Source organism: Pinus tabuliformis, chromosome 9 (assembly GCF_031772625.1).
Source record: "Pinus tabuliformis cultivar Carrire ecotype Pingquan chromosome 9, CPIR1, whole genome shotgun sequence".
In the NCBI taxonomy this organism is placed as follows: domain Eukaryota; kingdom Viridiplantae; phylum Streptophyta; class Pinopsida; order Pinales; family Pinaceae; genus Pinus; species Pinus tabuliformis.
Window position 1 is genome coordinate 1,505,750,848 of NC_142307.1, and position 6,256 is coordinate 1,505,757,103.

The window sequence follows — 6,256 nt, forward strand, 5'->3', positions numbered from 1 at the left end:
AAATATGTACCAGGACTGAAGAGAAATTTTGTGTCGATCGCAATGCTAGAAGACAAAGGCTATGATGTAGTCTTTAGTAAGGGAAAGGTTTTCCTTCGACACATCACCACTAGACAGGTGAAGCAAATTGGTTCACGGGTCAAGAACTTATATGCTCTTGAGGTTCGAGATGCAGGCAAAGCCTTGAGGAGCAAGGCAACTGATGGAGACTTGGTGGTTGAGAGGAAGAGTACAGTACCTCTCAAAATTCAATGCCAGACAGAGTATCAAACAATTGTGGAGGAGCCACGATTGGTGAAGGAGCTTTAGGAGGTTGTGGAGTAGCACAATTGGGGAAGCTGAGAGGAGATAGAGTGGAGGCATCCACTCATGCAGAGACCTCTAATAGGGGGAAATTTCAATCCAGGTGGGCAGAGGGATCACATGCGTCCATACCTCTCGGTAGGAGGTGGGACGATGTGGAGTGACAGTCCCAAGAACGCTGGAATGGGGGCAAGATCATTGAGGTACCCAACCTCTTTGATTAGACCTTGCTACAGGAGCCCTGGCGAGGATTAGCAGGACTGGCTGACTGGGTAGAGACAAATGCGGATGGAGCATCAGAGAGAGCTGCAGTGCAGGAGTCCTAAGACTGTGCAGAGCTAGCAAGCTTCAACAATGCGAGAGGCATAGGAGTGTTGCACCAGTGCAGGATGGCACAGAGAGCTGTGCAACGGTGCGAGATGCATGGAGTGTTGTAGCAGCTTAGAGGTTAGAGAGGAAGCACTTGTCATCGGCAGATGGAGCTTCAACATTAGTGGATGTTTCTAGCCCAATAGGAAGGTCAGTTGAGAGTTTTTTTGTTTCTAGAGTTGTTGGAGCAAGAACACTTGGGAGAAGTGTTGCATGCAGAACATTCCAAAGGTTTAGTATCAGGTTCGAGTTGAATGCCTTTCTTGATGAGAGGGAGTGTTGAAAATAGCAACATGAAATGCTAAAAATAGCACTATTATATATAGCAGTTCGGTTACCAGTGTTGGACATGGCAACAAGGAATGAAAAATGGAAGTGCTAAAAATAGCATTGCTATAAATAGCATTTCGGGATGGATTCCAATTTTAGTTAGCCCCTGGAGTAAAATTGAGAAGTAAAATTTGAATTTGATCTTAACAACTGTTTGTAAAATAATTAATTCATTCATCTTGAGTTAATTGGTTGTGGAAAATCAAACATGAAATCTATGTGAGGACATGCAACAGTTTCTCCATCCATTGAGGAATTTATCCATCAGTTAAAGAGATAAGGATGAGTTGTAATATTGAGTTGTAATTTGTTGGGTAGCGGAGGCCCCGCGTAATGGTTTTTGGGGTGTAAAGCCCATAAGTTAGGGTAAGGATATTGTAAAGGTTCCGCGAAGTGCGTGGAGTGCGAAATGTAATAGGTCAAGTCAAAGGGTTGTCCACCAGAAAATAATGTAATAAAATAGAAAATGAGTCGAGTGTATAAATAGAGCAAGGCTCTACGGTTAGAAGGTTGTTCTTAGTTTGGATCTTGAATGTTATGGGTTTATGAAGGAAATATTCTCTCTGCGTCTGTAAGTCTGAGTCAACAGTGTTGGTAGATAAATAGAGGCTTTGCAGCTGTGTGCGCAGAGGCTGGGTAGAGTCCACAGTTGTGTGCATGGACCCCTGCAGCTGAGTGCGCAGGTCAGATCTAGTTGTACTAAATGTAAGATAAAGAAAGATAAGAGTTTCTAAATCATTGTGCACTTTATCATGAATCTATCTGTTTGCTTATGTTATGAATTTATGCTCATTTATGATTGCGCGCACTGGTTATTACTGTTAAATGTTTGCTTAAAGACCTTAAGAAGTATATATGAATGATAATAAACCTATATAATAATAAGAATCTAAGAAGTGCCTCATCATCGAGCTTCACAAAGACCAAATCACTGTGCAGAGTAGTGCAAGTGCATCGATCGGTTCGCGGTTCGTCCAATCCCCATCTAGACATCCCTAGGTGTGGAAACCTAGTTGCAGCACCCTACCCTACTACCTCGGGTGGGACTTCAATCCGCGCTCCGCGGAATATTGCCGAAAGGGCCAGTAGTGCAGGATTTGTTTAGCTAAAACACTTCTGAACCTAGGTCAGGCCCCAATAAGCCAACAAATGGTTCCGTTGCCAGGACCGGGATCTACCTAAGGGATGTATGATGTCAGAACATTGGAATCGTATGAAGAAAGAACTTGAAGATTGGTTGGATCAGAAGCTTCACGAGCTCATGATACAGGAGAAAAAAATCTGCAGATATCTGAGGAGAGATGGCTAGATCACTACATATAAACAAAAATCCACGAGATCTTCTTCGTGTCCTTCTTGACAGAATTGTATGAGTGGATCGTGACGCTAGCTGATAGTCAAGGAAGGTGCACGCTGGAACAACCCATCATGTGGACTCCAATGTTGGTGTGCCAACTAGAGGCATCTGAAGATAAAATCGCGTGGGTAGTAGATCACTGGTTGGATCAGATAATACGAGGGTTTATCACTGTTCATGATAAACATGACTGTGAGCTACAGCGAAGCAGAGCGGTGTTTTCTCAAGGGACCACGTGGTAAGTACATCAAATCGTTGAATACCTGGATTAAAATGTTGTTATGTGAAAAACAAGTTATGCACATCCATTGATGTCTAGGGTAATGCGAAGTGGAAGAGGCTACATAGGGACCGAAGGATTATAGAACAGTCCCTTGATTTCACTTTTGCGAGAAAGCGAGGAGGAGCTCGTGGGGTTCTCTCTGAGAAGTGCAGTCTGATTGATAAGGCATCGCATTCCACTGATATCACTGCCATCTACGCCATCACCCAATTCACCTATATCAACCCCATCTTCACCTACTGCACCTCCACCACCGAAGGATGGGATGGAAAATGCGATCAAGTTGCCTGTATTTAGAGGCATAGGAAATGAGAAGCCAGAATAGTTCTAGTTCATGGTAAAGGCAGTATGGGAAGCCCAAGGAATTACAGATGATAACATCAAAAAGGCTACTTTGGTAAGCGCACTAGAGGATTGCACATTGACATGGTATATAAAGTACTCTGGTGATCACCCAAATGCGGGAATAACAGCGATCCAGGATGTATTTAACAAATAATTTAGCTAGCCAAAATTAGAAACACAGTCGATCATCGGGTTCAAGGAAATTGTGGTGCTACCCGGTGAAACCCCTTGGGATCTGTATCAGAGATTGAAAAGTACGATCTGTGAGGCTAAGATGACGGTTACGGATGCGCAGCACCACACATGGTTTGTGGCATCTTTGAAAGAACATTTGTTGATGACACTATCATAGCAAAATATCTCGACCTAGGCTAAAGCATTAGACATAGCAATGAGGTTGCATGAAACTCCAATACAGGATACTGGGTTGGGAGTTCAAAAAATCCACGCGCAACTGCAAAACCTATGCTTGGAGATGCAAAGTTTAAAACAAGATAAGGCACAGCAGGGAGTAGCATGCGAAGAGGTATGGTGCATTAAATGTAAAGGCCAAGGCCACGATAAGGATCATTGTCTGATATTCGTGAACTATTTGGCAGGAACGATGCCATTGAGACCAGAGGTACATGTGGGGTCAAGTGCAGCACCCACACTCTGGTGTGTGATCTGTCAGCTGTGAGGAAAGCATGCAATAGACAATTGTCATCTATTGCAGAAGTTTACATAGACCCCCGAGCAGCTATTTTGCAATTTTTGTAGATCGGTGGGCCACAATGAACGAGACTGTCAGAGCTAGGAATTGCTAATGGAACGAACATCTTCCTAACAAGATGGAGGTGCGAGGTCAGGATCCTACCATAGCAATAGCGCGTGGTGCATTCCAGGGATGCAGATGGGGATGACGAGGAATGGGACCTAGACGAGGGCATGGAAAATTAATTTGCTACAATTGTGGAGGACCCGAGCACTATGCGCATGACTACATGAACCTGACCAGAACATGTCGCCCTTACTGTTACTAGCTTGATCATGAAGCGGTAGATTGCCCCATGCTGATTGCACAGATGCTTGAAAAATGGGTGTTTTAGTCTACTCCCACGCAGAATATCCAAATGATGAAGGCTGAACCACGTGAAGAGGACCGTAATGTGAATATGGTGCTCAGAGGCGGTGCAACTGCAAGGGAGGATAAGGGGAAACAACCTAAGGAGGATACATGGGTTCACAAGACCCCTATGAAGCAACCTGAGTTTGATTTGGAATGTACGAAGGAGACATTTATGGAAGCTAAGAAGAGCTTCGTGGAAGGCTCTACTTCAGGTAGCAAGGATACACTAAACCAGAAATGTATACTTCTATGCTAACTACCTTTTTAGAGACATGCATGAAGCTACTATGGGACAATAAAGTAGTTAAGGGATTGCAAGAGCTGATAACTAGGTGCGCAGGGTTAGGTGAACCACGCATGGTCTAGAAACTAGGCAAGCATGCTTTGCACACTGGGCGGGAAATGCGGTTGACTGCACAGATTGGTGACTATGAGATGGATCAGGTTGTTCTCGACTTGGGATCAGATGCAAATGTGCTACCTAAATAGACCTGGTAACACATGGACAGGCCCACCCTACAATGGTCTCCTATTCAATTATCGATGGCAAACCAATAGAAGATCTTGCTCACAGGGAGATTGCAAGGAGTTATAGTAGACATCGAAGGCGCGAGCACACGAACAGATTTTGATGTAATAGAAATTGTGGATGACAGTAACCCATACCTTGCAGTATTCGGGATAGACTGGGCCACGGATATGAATGGAGTCATCAACCTAAAGAGATGGAAAATGATATTCGAGAAAAGGGCTCAACGCGTAGTGGTTCCACTGGACCAAGGCGAAGGAGCGCGCTACACTGAGCATGTGCATGATGAGGTCAATGACGATGAACTGGACTTCATCTACCAGATCACAACGCAGGATCAGGATCAGGTGAATTTGACAGTGGACGGGAGAATCTCATGGGAATGTGACAGTTCCTGCATGTCGGACTTAGATGAAGAGATTGAGCAATGGCAGAACTGATTGCATGAGGTAATAACACTAAATTGTAATATGATGGTTAGATCGCTACACCGCGTGACGATAGAAGAAAAGGAACTGCCAACCAATGCGGGTGCAACAAACGTGGAGGAACCTCTAGACTGCTATCAAAAGGTTATTCTACAACAAAAATGGCAGGGTGCACAAATAGGGGCGTTGTGCACAACAACTGCACAAGGGTGGAATAAACAACAAAAGACTAGGATGAACTGGCATGAATGTAGAAGGAAGGCACATTAGCGGCGTAGGATGCAGATGTACGTTGTGCAGCCACATAACCGAATAAGAATAAAAAATTAGAGTTCACCACAGTGATGCATTCCGCCAATTGTTCAGGACAAAACCATAAGGAAAACAGGTTGGAGCATGAACAGCGTTCGCCTGATAAGATGACCCAATGGGAATCTGCGGGTACCGGGGGTTCGATGGGCCTATAATACCATCAGTAAAAGGAGGGGGGTGAAGGTGATCTTATCAATGGTGAAACAAGAGGGAACTAAGAGGACATAAGAAGCTCCCCAAAACGCAACACACGAGGTCATTCAGCAGTTGCAAGAAGCTATTCGGCATGGTAGCTGACGGCTTCGTGAAATCAATGAAGAATGGGCATGGCTACGGAGGATAAGTGCGATGTTGGATGAAAAAATCAGCAAAATGAAAATCGACGCCATATAAGCGGGCCGCGCGAATCTACAAATAAGGGAACCAGGCCTGGTCAGTTCTACCTTGGGACTAGAACAAGTTGAGACCCTACTATCATGGTTGCGACTGCACCAATGGAGCAGTATAGCATATACAACAGAGCATGATGGGATAACGGATATGAAGGTACTCGAAAGGTGCCCGCAGCCTGGGCTAGTAGGTAAGTTGGAATCTCGCGCCTAGAGTGTGACCACCTGACTAGCTATGGAAGGCACAGTCTCAGTGTTCCAGGTAGTTAAAATGAGGCGCGGGACTATAAACAAGTTTGTAGAAGACCTGCACAGAAAGAAGGGTCTGTGCAGGGCTAGTCGGTTAGCAAGATCGTGGTTGTGCCAAAGGGGCTGCGCTGCCGCATGGGAAGACTAGGAGGTGACTGTTGACGTCACTATACAAGACAAGAAGTTAGAGTTACGACAAAGAGGACTGGGTGGTGGGAAATTAAGACAGGAGTTTCAAGCTAGATTAGAAAAGA